We start from the raw sequence: 21,314 nt of genomic DNA, 5'->3' as shown, positions 1-21,314 counted from the left end.
CTGCACAAAAACAATCATCTCCACAATGCAAGTACCTTTGAAACATGACGCAAAGGTGCCTTCGCTGGCGCAATGCAGCCAATTGTTCTCCAGTGCAGGGGAAAGCACACAGATGCATCGTATTGTTGTTAATATGAAGCATCCCTGTGCTTTCAAAATAACACAGCTTGGCCCAGCAAAATAGCTTTCAGCGCCATGCTGCATAATTTTGTTGTAAATGTGGTCCTATAAATTTATGGTGAATAGTGGCTGTGGAGGAGAGCGAGCCCTTGCGGTAGGCTGGAGGGGCCACCTATTCTAGGTCATTGGGTGTGCCCTGTTAAGGGTGACCACAGGCTTGTGAAGCACTAGAGCTGGACCACTGAGTGAGATTGCTGTGGCTCTGATCACCTTCTGGTGGACAAAAAGGAGTGAAAGGCACATAGCAGCAACAGAATTTTGCATACTGCAGACAGCTAGAACACATGATGCTGTACCCTACCTGGGTCAACTGGGGTGAGCTGATGCCACACTTCTGGCGGTTTTCTATAAATTGGGTTAGTGGTTTAGAACGTAAACCAGAGCTCTGCCTCTCCTGTAACACTGCACAGAAAATGAGGGGTTCTCCTCCCCTAGGTAACAGGACACTGCAGTCCAGTCACACAAGAAAATCCAATAGAAGTTTGTGTGAACACACTTTGGTGTACAAGGGACACACTAGAGAATCATGAAATGGAGGTATACAGGGCCTGTAGGGAAGCCTTAAGAAAGTAGATGCTTACTTCAAAGAAGAGGAATGCAGATCAGAGCTACAGGTTGCTCACCTCCAGACACTAACCAGAGCAGAGACATGAGCACATCCAAATGGCAAATATCTCCCATGACTTTTGCTGTCATTTACTGAAGGAAGAAAATGATGAAGGGGCCCCTATATAGTTAAACCTAATGGAATACCTTAGGAAATGACAGAAACATGTTAATGAGCTTGGCGTGAGGTTAGACAACCAGGAAAGAATTCCTTTAGAGGAGCATTATGAGGATATCATCATTAAATGAGAAAACATTGAAAACCACTCAAGGATAAACAACATACAAATTAGAAATCTGCCAAATGGAGTAGAAGATTCTGATATACATGCCTTCCCTTCGAGGTTCCTACAGAGTATTAGAAACAACAAACCAAGTGATCCACCAATCCGCCCACAGTTTCCATGTCTGAAAACAGACAATAGTCACCTCTGGACATTGTGGTGAGAGAAAGGAAGACGCTGTGAATGTTAATCTAGAAATTTGGCACCATCACCTTTATAGGTCATTAACTATCCATATTTAACAATTTGACTGCAAGCACCCTTATCAGGAAACACAACTTGAGATCCATTACTGAATTCCTGAGAAAGCACAACATGCCCCATGAGTGAGTTCATCCATTTTGGCTGATATTCTCCTGGAATTCGAAAAAGCATGTGGTCATGTCTTCACAAAAAGATCAAACCATTGGTGCAGTGCAAAGTTGCCCACTCTTTACATGTCACGAAAACGTCGCAAAAATGTTAACAGATATGTGACACGAACATAAAAATATACTTATCTGTGTGTTTTTGATCATGCTAATATACCTATTAATTGAAGTCTTGATGAATTTAGAACCATCCTCACTTCTTATATAATGTACCTACTATGAAGATAAAATGTGACTTTCATAAACGTTTACTATACTACGTGTTTAATATTTATTGACTTGAAAATTAGATAGAAACCATTCTCCTATATGTAGGATGTGATTTTACCTAAAAAACAAAACTTTAATGCGCACATATATGCATTTAAATGTAGTTTCTAGCCATACTTACACTTGAATAATTTGAATATTTACTGTATGCCACATGTAATACAAGTTTAATGCAATGTACTAGAAACTTATACTCACTTGTGTTTAATAGTGAACATGCATTTTAAATGTGCACCATTGAGTTATACTCTAAGTTGTCATGACATTTTTGGCCTGTATTTCGCCATGCTGCATTTCATAAAATACTGTTTTCAATTTTCTGCTAACATAACATTTCTTGCAGGCATTCACATGCAGATTAGAATAGATACATTAATGTATTAGAGATAGGGGGCGAACTCTGTGAAGAAGACCTTGATAAAAGTACATGGGGAACCAGAGCGTTAACTGAAAGGACTATTGAGCAATGTTACAACCTAACGATGTGTGTGAGAAGGAGACGTTGTTCCCAAGTTCAACTCGTGATTTTCTTTGGATGTTGCAGTCTGTAACATGAGAGCTGATGAGACCAATTAACCTTTTATAATGAGGTGTACAATGGGTGTTCCCCAAAGACTTTGTGAGATATAACATGATGTTCACCCCATTGGACTTCAGATCCCTTCATATCCCATCTGACTTCGGTGCCCTTTCAGAGATCCCCACAGAACCCCTTCTGAACCATCTGACTTCAGAACTGCTTTGCTGAACCCTCTGGCTGACCCTATGCAGATCTTTCTTGCGGATTTCTTGCAGACACCTACCCTGACCCTAATACATGAATGCTTTCCCTTGAATATTTTCTAAATGTGGCTCAGGCTAACACTTATTCCTGACCCATTAAAGACTCTTGACCAAGCTTCTGAAATGCTTACCCTTTTTCTGCTTGATTTGCTTTGTCTTGATCATGAGACTTTAGGTTGCCAAACCATCCCCTTAAATTGGATTGGATTTAGGAGATTTAGATTACTTATGTATATTCAAGAGACTCTTAGACTATTTTCTGAGCACTCTAAATATTGATGCTGCTGTTTTTTTGTATTGCTGTTGCTTAACTGCGTGTTTGTTCGATATTAGTCCGCCTCAATTTCTTTAGGAGGTTGGGAGTTCCCATTATCACTCTGTACATTTACAACATGGTTTTAAGAGTGGTGTATTTGAACTTGATCATTCATTATAATAAACCTTCTTAAACTTGGCTACCGAGTCCTGGTCCTCATTGTGTAGCCAAATGAGCTGCTCTGTTTCTTGAACTTTGATTGAATGCAAATGCTAACTCCCTCTCATTCGGGCATCGGATGACCAATGGTAAGGAATTGGGGCTGCAAATACAGGGGGATGCTACATGTCCCGCATACACCCCCTGGGCCCAGAGGTGGCAGGGGGCCCCATTAGGGTTTCCTTAGTTGCCTCACTGCCACCCTTTTCATAGCTGGCTCACTGCCATGGTGAGGGAACTCATCATGTGCTCTGTGGTCCCGCTGCCGTACTACCTGCATACTGCTGCCTAAACCCATACCACCTCTGCCGCACAGGATCCTTGATCCGGGCGGAGCTGGAGGTCTTGTGACTGACCGCTGCAATCGAAATTCTGTTGGCGGTCCTGCATTGCAGCAGTGGTTGGACCGCCACTATGAGTTTGGCGGTCCTATGAACTGCTGATCTAGTAATCCAGCTCTAAGTCTTTGTGTCGCTCTTGCGCCATGCTAGGTGATGCAGGGTAATGCAAAAGTTTATTTGTAATTTACAGAGCCATGCAAAGCCAGATTTACTTGGGCTTGGATGGCTTTGTAGAGAAATGTAACGCAACACATCTGCTTCCGCTGCGTTATGTTACATTTCAACTTGAGAGGTGCAGAGCACGTCATTCTCATGCATCCAACCATGCATTTTGGCGCATTCCCAGATTGACTAAATCTAGTAAATTTAAGCATATATCCTCTTTCCACTTGTGCGACATTCTGCAGCACACATACAATGAGGAGAACGCCTACAAGGATAGTTTTTATGCAGGATAGTGTCTCTTCCTAAGCAAAAACAACCCTGACTGTAACGCAGGCATCCTTGTATTTAGGTACAAGGGAGTGTGTGTTGGCAAAAGGCAGCAAACAGTGCACCTGTGTGAGAAGGGAACATAAATGCTTCATATCTTTGTAAATATGGAGCATTTCTGCTTTCTCCCTTTCACGGAACACAGCAACTTTCCGTTGCATTAAGTTACAATGAGTAAATATGCCCCCGTGTATGTTAGCTTGGTTGACATGGGCTTAAGTCAGGAGCGTAGCATACCAGTAGCTGCAAGGTACAGGGGTGTGAGTAGCCCACTGCAAATATGGTTGCGGTTCAAAATACGGACCTGTTGGTAACCATTTGTCCGCTTTCAATTTCTTTTGCAGTTTTTAAATAGTGCAAACTTGACCCAAGGGCATTACAGTGGTTTAGATTAGCATCAGGACTATGTGACCCAAGGTGAGATTATCTTTTAGTTTTTTTAGGCACGAGGATGCTAAGTGACATGCTCAGAGTAACAGAGTGCAGGATGTTGGCAGGACACCAGGAATCAAATCTGGTTCACCAGGTCCAAAGTCAGCAGCACTGGCCTTTAGGCTACATCTCCTTTCTTCCATAATTTCCAGCTCTCTCCCACTAGGGTCCATTGTGCCCCTGCTACGTCACTTGCTGACATAAAATAGCCTCCCTTAGGGGCTTATTTACAAGCCCCTTGCACCACTGGTGCGTCACTTTTTTTGAGCACTGTCAACGCAGTGTGCTGCCCCATATATACAAGGCCACGCAAAGCCACCCTGCATGGCTTTTCATGGCCTTGTAAACGCAGCCCCTTTTCACACCTCATTTTGTGTGAAAGGGCATGCCATGAGTGTTGCTGTGGGTGTTGCCACGCAACACCTATGGATTATGCTGCTTCCCAGATTTACAACATTTCGTAAACCTGGGAATACATCACAACCCTATGTCTTCCCATGGGAGGCGTAAGGCTGTGCAAAAAGAAAAACACCATTCATTATTGTTTTTGTGCAGAAAGGTGTCCCTTCCTGCACATAAACAATCATCTCTGCAACTCAGGTGCCTGCCTTGGTGCATGGCAGCTAATTGTGCACCAGTGCAGTGAAAAGCACAGAGATGTATCATAATGTTGCAAATATGATGTATCCCTGTGCTTTCATAATGACACAGCTTGGTGCAGCAAAATGGCTTGCAGCACTGTGCTGCGTAATTTTGTTGTAAATAATCCCTTTAGATTTTAGGTGCAAAGCAAAATTCCAGAATGATTACTCATCCCACTACTTAATAGTTATAAAGTGTATTCATATGACGTCATAAATAAAGACATTAAATGAACACAGACAGATTTTGACGCATGATGGAAAATGTTTTTGGCTGTTGTCATTGTTCCATTTAAGTATTTTGAACGGATCTCTGACATATTATCGAAAGACACATTATCGAACTACAAAAATTTCGCCACAAAAATATCGACATCAAAATTATCGAGATTGTATACTTAATTAAAAAACTACACTAATATCGACACTACAATATCGTAATACAACTATATTGATCGCACAAAAATCGCACACATCAATATCGCAATATTAAATATCGACATAAATAAATAAATATAACACATGTAAGAAATATCGATAACCAAAATATAGACATCAATAATATCGGTTTTTTACATATATCGACAATTCTAATACAAATAAAACCAATACTTTAAACAACATAAATACAATATTTTCCTAAAACATACATTTTCCAATTATATTCAACTTAAACATAAACATAAAATATATAACAATATAAATATTTAACAACATAATAAAAAAACACAGAAATAATTATCAAATAGGCATTTCGAACACATTCTAAAAAATTAATACACATTATAAACAATCATTTTCGATATAATTATTTAAAACTCTCCTCCTTTAAAACAAAATATATTCTTACTTAGCATTTTCCATAAAAGGAAACCAATTAAATAAAAAAAATTCAAAACATCCAATAGAAAGGCCACATACAGAAAGCAACCAATCACCTTCAAGAAACAATTTAAAATCCACTATATAAACCAATTAAAACAAGTCTTCTACTGTGCCTTAAACCAAAGCATTGAAAGAAGAAGAAACTCTGCTAAACAGAAGAACCTAAATCCTACTACACTTCTAAAAACGTAAGTAAATTACCTTTTCTAACTAAACCGCCAAATTAAACTAAAACACTAATTTCTCTTTACTCAAAAAACTAACTAAATTATATATTCCGTCTCTTTATGTTTCCACTACAGATATTACTCTAAACAGCTAAAGAAAAGATTGAACATTGCCAGAAAAGACTCACAAAAAAAGTAAGTATACTATCAAAATACCTTCTAAAATATTAATTAAATCCTACTCAAACCCCAAAACATCCTAAACCCAAAAACAAATCCATGTTCTCTTTTTTAAGTTTTTAATAACCTGTATAAATTAAAACCTATAGTCTATACCAAACAGCAATACCACCCCACTTAAAAAAATAAAACAACCAAAACAATATATTTTCTTTAACTTTCAGAGACTACATCAACTAAACAGCATTTTGTCTACAAAGAACATCTTCATTCAAATACAACCAAAAACACTTGGTAAGTATATATATAAAAAATGCTTTTTTTGCTATTTTCAATTAAATATATAAAGTACTATTGCATATATTTTCATATACATTTTTTCCAGATTTCTAACACATCACAATGACAGAAGAAGCCCAATTTATATAAGTGCAGAACGGAAAATTCCTATTGTGTTACATGGGTTACACATACACCCAAGAACAGCAGACTGAACGAAAAGTGAACTGGAAGTGTTCAAAATATTATTCAAACAAATGCTATGGACGAGCAACAACAAGAGAAACAACTGTACTATATACTAGAGAGCATAATCATCTACCCAATATCTCAGAAATAGAAGTCAGATCAACCCTTGAAAATATAAAAGAATTATGCACTGGTTCACTTACTGCTACAAGTGTTATTCTAAAAGAACTATTACCTAGAGTGCCCAAAGAAGCAAGAGGCCAATTACCATCAATTGCTTCTATAAAAAGAACAATTGCTAGGACCAAAAAATCAACCACAACAACAATACCATCACCTAAAACTTTTCAAGATATCATCATTCCACCAGAATTAACTATCACCCACAATAATGAAGCTTTTATTTTTTTTGATAACAAAATTACAGAAAAAAGAATCATAATGTTTGCTACTGCAAACAACATGAATAAACTCCAACAATGCAAAACATGGATGATGGATGGCACCTTTACAATATGCCCAAAACCATTCTACCAGCTTTACACAATACACGGTCAATATCACAACACTTGCATACCTTTAATCTATGCACTATTACCTAACAAACAAAACACAACATATAATGAAATGCTAGGAAAAATAAAACAAGAATCAAACGATTTTTCCCCTCAAAGAATTATCATAGACTTTGAGCAAGCCATGATAAATTCCATTCTAAAACTGTACCCCCATACATCTATCCAAGGATGTTACTTCCATCTAAACCAATGTCTATGGAGACATTTACAAAAATCTTCACTAAGTGTAGAATATGCCACACACATAACTTTTGCACATCAAATAAAACTTCTAACAGCCCTAGCTTATGTACCAACCACATATGTTGCAGAACATTACAATCTTTTATTAGAAAGTCAATTCTACAAGCAAAATGAACTAAAGTTATCTCCCCTCTTAGATTATTTTGAGGATACCTGGGTGGGGAGACTACACAGATCAGGCCATAGACGTCAGCCAAAGTTCCAAATACCTTGGTGGAATGTATATCTAAGTACACTCAACCAACAATCCAAAACTAACAACGCAGTCGAGGGCTGGCATAATGCATTCCTAACTTCTACTGGAAGAACAACTCCAACACTAGAAAAACTACTAATTTCCATACAAAAGGAACAAAGTTTCCAAGAATTAAGAATGCAACAATCTGTCCTACAATTAAAACCAAAACAATCTAGACAAACTACTCAAATGTATAATTACCTACAACAACAGGTACAGCTATACCCATCCACAAGAGGACTTGAGTACTTAAATATAATAGCTCAAACTCTCTTCTAAACCATTTTAAAAAAATGAACCCACAATTCTACTAAAACAACTATCACAACATAAAGAAACCACTTTATTATATCAGATAATTAATTATTTTGTCTAAAATATATAAATAATTTATATATACATGTATTTAGACAACATAATTAAACAAAACAAGTACACAACAACAATAATAAAAATACAATATTTTCCAACCCACAATTAAAATATTTAAATCAAATTACCTGTCTAGTTGCTCCAACACAATAATGACATTTCTTCCAAATAAATCCAGGTAGTTCAAAATCCATAGATATCAAAAATAAACTCAAATAAAATGGAAAAATACAACTGTTTTTCGAAAAAATCGTCTAGGCCAAAAAACGACAATCCAATAACCATAAAAATCCCGAAAAATATTAAAAAGATAAATAACCTCTCCTGGAAACCCGAACAATAAAGGAAGTGTAAAATAAATATTAGTAAACACAACTAATACACACTTCCTTTAAAAAAAAACGGTGTTTGAAAGAGACGAAAATATCTTCTCCGTAAAACCTACAAAAGAGAAACAAACATTCCCACCCACACACAAACACACATAATGCACCTAAAAACATCACTACAAACATTATTCAAACACTATAAAACTTTAACACACCTAAATAACAAAACACTAACAAAGCCGCAAACACGGAACACAACGTAAATTATAAAACCGTATACAAACTATTACTAACACCCTAACTTCTAAAACATCACTCCATACACACTTATTACAACATTACTACTTCCAGAAAACACTTAAAACTATTTAATAATAAAGAAAATAACTCTTACCTTCTCAAATGCGAAACAGCTCCCAACAGCGACCTGGATTCTACCAAAATAACCCAAAACAACAGCGAGCGGTTACTAAATAAAAGACCCAAACAAACATGACAACTAAAAAAACACAAAATAAATATCCAAACTATTTATTTAACATTACACATTACGTTAAAAATTAGTAAAACATTTCAATAAAATACTAAAAAATAATACCTATTTATTTTATATACGTGAACATTTTTTAAAATTATTTAACTTATAATAATAAATATAATAAATTAATTATATTTACTAATATAATAATAAAAATGTATATATTACAAAAAAAAATTATGAACATGAAATAATTATTATATTGTATCTAGAACATACCAGAACTTAAAATAAAAAGAACAACTGTTATAACATGTAAAAAGTATCAATATTAATTATCTAATATTGATATTAATAATTAAAATATATTAATCATATATTTCAAAACATACAATTTCTTATAATTTCAAATAAACTGTACAAATATTTACAGTATACAATATAAATTAAAAAATGTTAAACAGCTGTAAAAATCAGGAAAAAAAGTATTTTATTTATTTTTTCTGTTAATATATTAATGTCCAAAATATACATTACAAAAATAGATATCCATTATAATTAAGGTGCCGATTCGGATCCTGGAGAAACCGGGTACGAACCGTCGGTCGGAGCGTTTTCTCCGTCCGGCTCGTACCCGGGAAATAAACATTACAAACATGCAAGTACAATTCGTATGGAAACACCATTTCCGTACGAATCGTACCAAACACCGACCGACGAAAATATACATACGAATGTGATCCGGGAATGGTCCGACATGACGTCGGGACACATTCAGGCTGCGGTTCACGAACCAGGAAGTGCGATCCGCACAGACGTCACCCCAACGGATTATATTTTCCGGCTGCCAAAAACTGCCGGGAAATCAGGACGATGCGCACAAGGAGCACCTGTACGCGACGGACAGCCATGGACCCGAACCTACGTGTCATCCCAGCCCTCATAGCAGTCCACCTGCTCTACAGGCACCGATGCAGACGCCGCAGAAGGTCAGAATAACACCCAGGGGCAAAGGGGGGGGCAGGGGCAGGATACATAACCCCCACACAAGTCACAAATTACACATGCCCTGGACATACCTGACCTGCAGGACCTGGTCACCTCGAGGGGGTGGGGGCATGTCCAGCAACTCAAGCGTCCGCCACAACGGAAGTGGATGTTGACGCGAACCGGCAACACAACAATACCGGTACGTACCGTACCCAGGCCTTAAGAGCGTGGGTACGGGCCGTACCACGCCCACCACTACGTCACCCCAACAATGGCGGTACGGCCCGTACCCACGTACTAAAGGCCTGGGTACGGGCCGTACCAGCATTGTTGGGGTGATGTAGGGGTACGCGTGGTACGACCGGTACCCACGCTCTGAAGGGCTGGGTACGGTGCGTACCCCTACGGCACCCCATTGGGGGTCTGCACCATACCCAGGCCCTCAGAGCGTTGGTACGGGTCATACCACGCGTACCCCTACATCACCCCAACAATGCTGGTATGGCCCGTACCCAGGCCTTAAGAACGTGGGTACGGGCCGTACCGCCAATGTTGGGGTGACGTAGGGGTGGGCGTGGTACGACCCGTACCAATGCTCTGAAGGCCTGGGTACAGTGCAGACCCCCAATGGGGTGCCGTAGGGGTACGCACCGTACCCAGCCCTTCAGAGCGAAGGTACGGGTCGTACCATGCGTACCCCTACATCACCCCAACAATGCTAGTACGGCCCGTACCCAGGCCATTAGAACGTGGGGTAACGTAGTGGTGGGCGTGGTACGACTCGTACCCACGCTCTTAAGGCCTGGGTACAGTACGTCCCCAGGCCTGCAAATCGTGGGTACGTGAATGTACAGAGCGTACCCCCACCCATGTATGAATGGAGCGTACCCCCACCCGTGTATGAATGCAGCGAACCGACACTCCACCAGTGTATGTACAGAGCGTACCCACACCTGTGTATGAATGGAGCGCACCCACACCCGTGTATGAATGGAGTGTACCCCCACCCGTGTATGAATGTAGCGTACCCACACCCCACCAGTGTATGTACGGAGCGTACCCACACCCGTGTATGAATGGAGTGCACCCACACCCGTGTATGAATGGAGCGTACCCACACCCATGTATGTCCCGACCGTACATGCCCAGACACAGGGGGGTGTGTGCAGAGTCCTCCCAGCAGTGCCCAGACATAGGAGGGGTGTGTGCAGAGTCCTCTCAGCAGTGCCCAAACACAGGAGGGGTGTGTGCAGAGTCCTCCCAGCAGTGCCCAGACACAGGAGGGGTATGTGCCTATCATTCCCAGCAGTGCCCAGACACAGGAGGGGTGTGTGCCTATCACTCCCAGCAGTGCCCAGACGCAGGAGGGGTGTGTGCAGAGTCCTCCCAGCAGTGCCCAGACATAGGAGGGGTGGGTCCCTATCACTCCCAGCAGTGCCCAGACACAGGAGGGGTGGGTGCAAAGTCCTCCCAGCAGTGCCCAGACATAGGAGGGGTGTGTGCCTATCACTCCCAGCAGTGCCCAGACGCAGGAGGGGTGTGTGCAGAGTCCTCCCAGCAGTGCCCAGACGCAGGAGGGGTGTGTGCAGAGTCCTCCCAGCAGTGCCCCGACATAGGAGGGGTGGGTGCCAATCACTCCCAGCAGTGCCCAGACATAGGAGGGGTGTGTGCCTATCACTCCCAGCAGTGCCCAGACACAGGAGGGGTGTGTGCAGAGTCCTCCCAGCAGTGCCCAGACACAGGAGGGGTGTGTGCCTATCACTCCCAGCAGTGCCCAGACACAGGAGGGGTGTGTGCCTATCACTCCCAGCAGTGCCCAGACGCAGGAGGGGTGTGTGCAGAGTCCTCCCAGCAGTGCCCAGACATAGGAGGGGTGTGTGCAGAGTCCTCCCAGCAGTGCCCAGACACAGGAGGGGTGGGTGCAGAGTCCTCCCAGCAGTTCCCAGACGCAGGAGGGGTGTGTGCAGAGTCCTCCCAGCAGTGCCCAGACACAGGAGGGGTGTGTGCAGAGTCCTCCCAGCAGTGCCCAGACATAAGAGGGGTGTGTGCCTATTACTCCCAGCAGTGCTCAGACGCAGGAGGGGTGTGTGCAGAGTCCTCCCAGCAGTGTCCAGACACAGGAGGGGTGTGTGCAGAGTCCTCCCAGCAGTGCCCAGACATAGGAGGGGTGGGTGCCTATCACTCCCAGCAGTGCCCAGACACAGGAGCGGTGGGTGCAGAGTCCTCCCAGCAGTGCCCAGACGCAGGAGGGGTGTGTGCAGAGTCCTCCCAGCAGTGCCCAGACATAGGAGGGGTGTGTGCAGAGTCCTCCCAGCAGTGCCCAGACACAGGAGGGGTGTGTGCCTATCACTCCCAGCAGTGCCCAGACACAGGAGGGGTGTGTGCAGTCTCCTCCCAACAGTGCCCAGACACAGGAGGGGTGTGTGCCTATCACTCCCAGCAGTGCCCAAACACAGGAGGGGTGTGTGCCTATCACTCCCAGCAGTGCCCAGACGCAAGAGGGGTGTGTGCAGAGTCCTCCCAGCAGTGCCCAGACATAGGAGGGGTGTGTGCAAAGTCCTCCCAGAAGTGCCCAGACACAGGAGGGGTGTGTGCAGAGTCCTCCCAGCAGTGCCCAGACATAGGAGGGGTGTGTTCAGAGTCCTCCCAGCAGTGCCCAGACACAGGAGGGGTGTGTGCCTATCACTCCCAGCAGTGCCCAGACACAGGAGGGGTGTGTGCCTATCACTCCCAGCAGTGCCCAGACGCAAGAGGGGTGTGTGCAGAGTCCTCCCAGCAGTGCCCAGACATAGGAGGGGTGTGTGCAAAGTCCTCCCAGAAGTGCCCAGACACAGGAGGGGTGTGTGCAGAGTCCTCCCAGCAGTGCCCAGGCATAGGAGGGGTGTGTGCAGAGTCCTCCCAGCAGTGCCCATACACAGGAGGGGTGGGTGCCTATTACTCCCAGCAGTGCCCAGACGCAGGAGGGGTGTGTGCAGAGTCCTCCCAGCAGTGCCCAGACATAGGAGGGGTGGGTGCCTATCACTCCCAGCAGTGCCCAGACACAGGAGAGGTGGGTGCAGAGTCCTCCCAGCAGTGCCCAGACGCAGGAGGGGTGTGTGCAGAGCCCTCCCAGCAGTGCCCAGACACAGGAGGGGTGTGTGCCTATCACTCCCAGCAGTGCCCAGACACAGGAGGGGTGTGTGCCTATCACTCCCAGCAGTGCCCAGACACAGGAGGGGTGTGTGCAGAGTCCTCCTAGCAGTGCCCAGACACAGGAGGGGCGTGTGCCTATCACTCCCAGCAGTGCCCAGACACAGGAGGGGTGTGTGCCTATCACACCCAGCAGTGCCCAGACGCAAGAGGGGTGTTTGCAGAGTCCTCCCAGCAGTGCCCAGACATAGGAGGGGTGTGTGCAGAGTCCTCCCAGAAGTGCCCAGACACAAGAGGGGTGTGTGCAGAGTCCTCCCAGCAGTGCCCAGACGCAGGAGGGGTGTGTGCAGAGTCCTCCCAGCAGTGCCCAGACATAGGAGGGGTGTGTGCAGAGTCCTCCCAGCAGTGCCCAGACACAGGAGGGGTGTGTGCCTATCACTCCCAGCAGTGCCCAGACGCAGGAGGGGTGTGTGCAGAGTCCTCCCAGCAGTGCCCAGACATACGAGGGGTGTGTGCAGAGTCCTCCCAGCAGTGCCCAGACACAGGAGGGGTGTGTGCCTATCACTCCCAGCAGTGCCCAGACACAGGAGGGGTGTGTGCCTATCACTCCCAGCAGTGCCCAAACGCAGGATGGGTGTGTGCAGAGTCGTCCCAGCAGTGCCCAGACATAGGAGGGGTGTGTGCCTATCACTCCCAGCAGTGCCCAGATGCAGGAGGGGTGTGTGCAGAGTCCTCCCAGCAGTGCCCAGACACTGGAGGGGTGGGTGCAGAGTCCTCCCAGCAGTGCCCAGACACGGGGGGGAGTGTGCCTATCACTCCCAGCAGTGCCCAGACGCAGGAGGGGTGTGTGCAGAGTCCTCCCAGCAGTGCCCAGACATAGGAGGGGAGTGTGCAGAGTCCTCCCAGCAGTGCCCAGACACAGGAGGGGTGGGTGCAGAGTCCTCCCAGCAGTGCCCAGACACAGGAGGGGTGTGTGCAGAGTCCTCCCAGCAGTGCCCAGACACAGGAGGGGTGGGTGCAGAGTCCTCCCAGCAGCGCCCAGACACAGGAGGGGTTTGTGCAGAGTCCTCCCAGCAGTGCCCAGACATAGGAGGGGTGTGTGCCTATCACTCCCAGCAGTGCCCAGACATAGGAGGGGTGGGTGCAGAGTCCGCCCAGCTGTGCCCATGGAAAGAAAGGGGTTGAGTACACACAGATACAATGCCCACAATTGTCAGTCAGGTGCTCAAAGTCCCAGCAGAACACGAAACACATGTGTGCGAGGCTGGGAGTACACACATGCATAGTGCGGAAAAGGTAACATGTACACATGAAGTCCTGTCAATATACTCCAGTCACAAGTACAGTGACCCCCAAGGATGACACAAATGATGCAGATGGAGACCTTGCCCAGCATGCATGGCCAAAGTTGAAGGGGATCGTCACACACCCAGCAAATGTAGACACAGCACTGCACAAATGTCTTCACAACACCCTGCAGGGAAGATGTCAGGGTCCACAGAGGAAGGTACACACCTTGGGACAATGTCACCATGCAGTAACAGCTTACATGAGCAAAGTTTGATAGCAAATACCGTGTGATGGCACACAGATAACAGGGTCCACCCCACGAACAGCACACTACAACATATCCCAGACACCTAACACATTATCGCCACCCCAAATCACGGAGCAGCACCACCAACAGCAATGCCAGAAAAACAGTAGTGTGCCAAGGAAAATAAAATAGCTTTATTCAGCAATGTTCTAAAATGTATTGTATGAAGAGTTCCATATGCACAAGGCCCATAGGGCAGTCCATAGTTCCAATCCAGGTGGGGGACACATTGGGATGCGTGTCCCCTTGCCTGCACAGTTCAGACTACCTTGTCATTCACAGGGGGGGGGCATCATGTGGGGGGGAAGGACCAGGCACCGCAGGGACAGGAGGGGCAAGGGTAGGTGTTGTGGGTGCAGGGACGGACGACTCCAACACAGGGGGTGGGGCAGCGCCAAAGGTGGATTTGAGCACAGCGCTGCACACTACTGCCAGGTCGCCCAGCGTCTCCCCTGCACCCGAAGAAACCACAGGCCCCAAGGAGGGGGGGGTGTCGCAGGGATGGGTCGCAGCGCTACTGGGGGAGGGTGTGGACAGGGGGGGGAGTCAACTCCCCTGGGCAGGACTGACCCTGTGTCCAACTCTTGGCCAGGAGAGCTGAGGGGAGTGGATTTGGAGGGTGGTGGTCGTGAGGAATGTGGACTCCCACTCTGGCTGCGTGTCTTCCGTTTCCCCCCGACCCAGTGGGTGTGCCTACTTCACCCTGTGTGTGCGTGCCAGGAGGTGTGCCTTCCATGGTGGTGTGGTGCCTGTGTCTGGTGGTGTGCGTGCATGGGGACGTCTGGGTGTGCTTTGGACAGGCATGGGAGTGGGAAGTGTGGATGGTTCAGGGGTAGGGGGGGACGTAGTGCTGCAGGAGACCTACTGCTGCAGTCAGTGTCGAGTCTATGGACCTCAGCTAGTTGCGTTGGTTAGACTGCGCAGCTGAAATGCCCTCCATGGATGCCTCCATCTGGTTGAGCACTCAGCTGTGGCCATGGAGGACATTAAGCATCGCAGTCTGACCAACCAGCAACTGCCGCAGGATGTCCACAGACTCGGCATTGGTGGCAGCAGTGGAGACAGGGGCAGGGGATGCGGTGCCTGGCAAGAAGGAGACACGTGGTGACCTAGCACGGCGGGAAGGGACACGAGCAAGTGGGAGGTCGGTGATCGGAATGGAGGGGGCGGGTAGTGATGGAGTGCTGGTGTCAGCTGTGGGAGCAGCCTCCGCCCCCTCGGAGAGCTCAGCCTTGGACCCGTCTGCATCATAGTCGGTGGTGGTTTGACTGGACAGGTCCTCTGCTGCACTCCCGTCGGCCTCCGTGCCGCTCGATGTGCCAGCCAACTCAGCACTGCTGGCACTGGTGCTCGCTCCCTCCTCACGGTCCGTGCCAGTGTCTCCCTCGTAGTCCCTCGACGATGCTGTGGGCAAGGTGAAGAGACAGGAGAAATCAGACACCTGTATACATATGTCACATGAGTCAACTCTACATAGGTCACAGTGCATAGCCTGAAAAGCAACAAGAGTAACATCTACAATACAAGGTACATATGTAGTCCCTGCAACACACAGTTTGTTGACCCACCATGCCACTGTTAAAATATGGAGAGCATGACACAATAGCAAATAACTTGATATCAAATTGTACAGAGGAGCCAGGCTCTGGGGACAATCTAGCACAGCATCTGCGACACACAGCGTAGCCGAGAAAGGGATGAGCAGGAACCATGTCTATCAACTCTTGGGACATGCTGCAAATGTAATACTGAAAACCATGGCCAACATGACTGGGGCACTGCACCTTGAGTGTTTGGCCACACAAACATCACACACTGGCCAGACCGAGCAAGGAGACTTCAGGTTTGGACATGTAGGCCTTGCCCGCACCAACCCCCCCCCCCCCTACCTGAGACAATGTGATTGAGACAGAGGAAGTACTTACACCTCTTAGTCTGGGATGAAAACACATGGCCTGCGATTAATCCTGATCACACACAAACTACCCCTGGTGCGCCTGTCCACATATATCACTGACAAACAACCATCATCAGATAGTTGTACCAAGACACACAGGCACTGGCCCCTGTGAGTATGCACCAGCTAAATTAGGTCACCCTGTACAGTGGACACATGTAGCACAGTATACGTGAATACAAATGAGGCCAGGGTACTATGCCACAGGGCCCAAACTATGCTGAAGACACAGAGAATGTCCACATTGTCTGATGACACACATGATACCTAGGAAAAGGTGCCCCAGGGGACTGTAGTGGCCACACTACTCCATGGCCCTGGATGGATATGACTGGAACACAAGCCACCATCCCTGCACTATGCATATCTCACACTCAAGCACATCATGTCAGAGGGCACAACATTCGACATGCAGGCAGTAAGGCAGTACACATGAAACACACACTCCCATGTCGGGACTCAGCATCAGTGCCAACTAACATGGAACCCACAATGACAGAACTGGACAGGGCACAGGCAACGTGCAAACACCTGTTACACACCACCCCCACACATGATGCTGCAAGCATTGGGCACTTTGAGTAACTGCCAGCCTAGAAGACCTTGTGCAAGAGTGACTACACACAGACCAGGGAACACAAGGCAAGGAGGGGAAGGGAGGAAGAACAGCACCGCTTTACTTTGGGGAACAGGATATGCACTGCACATTTAAACCCTGGCAGTGTATCCATGCAACTGCGCACTTCCAAAAGCTGGTCACACACAACAAACACACATGTACCTACCCCCTTCCTGCTGCTGCTTCTCCAGTAAGCACCTGTCCAAGTCGGGGAAGACCACCGCCAGCACACGCTTATGGATGTGGGTCAGACGCCGGCGCCCACGGTTTTTGTGGCTCACAGGTGAGTCCCCCAGCAGGACCCGTGCGATCCTCCGCATCCAGCACCGGATGTCCTGCCAGCGTTTCCTCACCTGGGCTAGGCGCCGCTTCCGACCCTCCGTCCTCCTCACGGCACTGACGGCTTGCTTCCAGATCTCCCCCTTGGCACAGACGCCTACCTGTGAGGATGCAAAAGTGACAATACATCAATCCACCTTATCAATGATACAGAGACACACATATTACAAATTATGCATGTTTGAACTGGCCATAGTATGCAGCCAACTCATTGCACCTTTGTCATAGTGACATCATCCTCCTGGGAATGGGCAAATGCAGTCGGTGCCATTGAAAGTACACAGGTGGCATGAGGGGTGCAACACAATCAATGATGCAGGCTCACACTGTGCATCCCAAGCTACAACAGGAATCTGAACAGTACCCCTAAGCAGTCACATGCCCCAGCCCACTTACGCTACCTCAGCAGAGTACACAGACACACACAGGCACTGAACAATCACCTGGCATTGGCAACTGCCGCTACAAACCTCACTCTGCACATGTGCCACTAGACTGGGGGTGTCACAGATGTGGGGCTGTCTCAGCACAGCAGACATCCAGCACAGCTCCCTGCTCACATCAGATGGGCAGGGTGTATCCATCCCACATGCAGCTGGGGTTCAACACTCCACATATGCACACACCCACATGACAGGGGACTCACACACACACACCAATGTCCAGGGGACGACCACATCATTTGGACACTCTCACCACAGGTACACTGAACAGACACACATCTGTGGGTACTGGCACCTAACACCCTGGGGGGAGCACAGACTCACATCAGGACTGTAGAAACAACATTTCCAGGAGGATTAGGCAGTCCGAAAGCAGCATGCACCATGCAGTGATCGTCACAGTAAGCACCATGCTAGTGCGTTGTGCACACAGGAACTACAGCATGCTCTGCATGGGAGACATGAGCCCTTCCCCCCCCTGGGAACCACTATGAAGAACCCTGCATGTCTGTCACACCTGGACACAATGCCAGAAGTCACAGTCACAAAAAGGGGCACAGTTTAAGCTAGTGGAGTCTGCACTCACCTGCTCCCCTGGTTGACCATACAGCATGGTGTACTGTGGGAGGATCGCATCCACCAACGCCATATTCTCCTCCATGGTAAATGGCTGGGCCCTCTCCACAGACCTGGACATGGTGCCAGAGGAATCACAAGCAGCAGCAGTGTTGTGGAATGAAAGGATGTGCAGGCAAGTGCTCTCTCAAGGAACCTGGCTGCCTTATATCTTCCTTGCTGGCCTGTTTCATTTTCAGGAGTACAGAGTGATTGGCTCAGTCACATTTGCATCCTACGTGTCCTCCAATCATTTTAAAACTACCCCAGTGACAGGCTTTGCATGGTTTTAAAATTGAGCATGATGTAATGTCAACAACCACATTGCAACAAAGTATATTGTCTCCAACCGACTTCTGCTGGCCACATGATGCAAAATTCAAACCTGAAAATCGGTCTCCATGACAACCAGCATGCATTTAGGCCCCTATACTTGTCCCTCATGTGTCCCCTATGTCAATCCTATGTCACAACACAGGTACGGTGCCCTCCACAGCCCTAGGGCACCCCAAATGCATTGCAACGGACCGTACACGCGTGTGTACGGTCCCCATCACTATGGGAGTGCTGGCGAATGCGTACGCCATAGTGATACGGACCGTACACGCGTGTGTAGGGTCCCTATCACTATGGTGGTGCTGGCGGATGCGTACGCCATAGTGATACGGACCGACCCTACACACGCGTGTGTACGGTCCGAACTACTATGGCGTACACGTACGCGAGCACCCCCATAGTGATAGGGACCGTACACACCTGTGTGTACGGTCCGAACTACTATGGCATACACGTACGCGAGCACCACCATAGTGATAGGGACCGTACACATGCGTGTGTACGGTCCGAACTACTATGGCGTACACGTACGCGAGCACCCCCATAGTGATAGAGACCGTACACACGCGTGTGTACGGTCCCTATCACTATGGGGGTGCTCGCGTACGTGTACGCCATAGTAGTTCGGACCGTACACACGCGTGTGTAGGGTCGGTCCGTCTCACTATGGCGTACGCATACGCCAGCACCACCATAGTGATAGGGACCGTACACACACGTGTACGGTCCGTATCACTATGGCGTACGCATACGCCAGCACCACCATAGTGATAGGGACCCCACACAGGCCCTCAGAGCGTATGTACGGTGGGATTCACACCTGACAGTGGTGACAGGCGGCACACAGGAAGGAATTGAGCTGTCATACATGGCCAAGGCTGGACATCAAGGCATTGTCTGTGCAGTACTACATGTGTCGGGCACAGGTGGGTGAGGCTGTGATGTGGCACCATACTCCTGAGGTGTGAAGCTAATTACAGTATGATGAGCTGTGTACACATGTCACGTGTGATGGTGCCCTATGTGCCACACATCCCCTTCACTCCTTTGACATGTGTGCATGTAGTACTGACTTGGTGGGCCATGTGTCACTGGCATGGCACAGTCACCGACACCCGCAAATGTCCCCTAATGCCAGGTACATGGAATGATACCCCTGACAAGTGAATGCCCGCGTTGCACGCTGTAGCCTTGTCATGTGTGTGTCATGTGTTCCCATAGGTTTGCTGTAGGTGTTTGGTCAAATGCATCTGCAGTTGCTGCAACCAACATGTGTCTGTGTGTAGATGGGCATGGCACACTGTTACGCACACCAGCACACATGTGTAATCCGACGTTAGGTGTGTATGTATGCATTGACATGGAGTTCCAAAACAAGGACATATCTGCATACTCTCAATGTATGTGTGATCAGTCTTGACATGTAATCCTTCATGGCAAGGTGTGTGGTCTGTCCTTATTCTATGACATGTGACCTGTGCCTCTAGTGTTCCGCAACCTGTCTGTACAATAAACATCCTTCTTCTGCACATATTTGGATGTCTGTAACTCCTGTAATGCGTCTGCCTGCTCACTTACACTGGCCCACAGCTAGTTTCATGGCATGGCATATTGAGGTTGAGAATCAACGTGTGTAGCTGGCTCTTGGTAGGAGTGTCACATGCCTGGCATACGTGTCCAGGGCATATTGCACAGACCTGACTCTGTATGTAGCATATGTGTATTGCCTGTTGAGCATGTGCTCTGTACATTGACATTGGTGGTGTACTGTACTCACTCTTCGTTGTCCCTTCTAATTCACTGCAGGGCTCCGCCTCTCCCTCGAGCAATTCCGGACTTGGCTGACCTGAGGGACATGACTGTATACGCCGCTACCGCTTCCCCCAACGCTTGATTGGGGACCTGACGACACGGCTGGCACCACACCTCCAACCGCTACACAGGTATCCTACTGCACTGACACCCAAGATGAAGGTGATGGCAGCCCTACATTTCTTGGCCACGGGTACCTTTCAACATACCATTGCCCATGTTGGTGGCATGTCCCAAACCATGTTTTGCCGTGTTCTGCATGATTTTTTAGAGGCCATGTTGGAGCACCTGGATGAGTTCATTAAATTCCCAACTCCTGAGCAGTTGACAGCTGTCAAGCGTGAGTTCTATGCCCTGGGAGGGATGCCCCATGTCATTGGGTCCATAGATGGAACACATGTGGCTTTGGTACCACCACAGGCACAGGAGGTAGCCTTCCGTAACCGCAAGCATTACCACTCCATTAATGCCCTTGCGGTGTGTCTTGCCAACATGGTGATTTCACATGTCTGTGCTCGTTTTCCAGGATCAGCACACGATGCGTACATCATGAGGCATAGCAGGGTGCCTGAAATGATGCTGCAGCTGCGCAACGAACGAGCATGTATTGTTGGTGGGTATACTCTGGCAGTCCTGTATTTAACGTCATCTTCCTGTCTTACTG

This window comes from Triturus cristatus, chromosome 3_1 (genome assembly GCF_964204655.1).
Source record: "Triturus cristatus chromosome 3_1, aTriCri1.1, whole genome shotgun sequence".
NCBI lineage: Eukaryota > Metazoa > Chordata > Amphibia > Caudata > Salamandridae > Triturus > Triturus cristatus.
Note: the sequence above shows the minus strand (reverse complement) of the source record.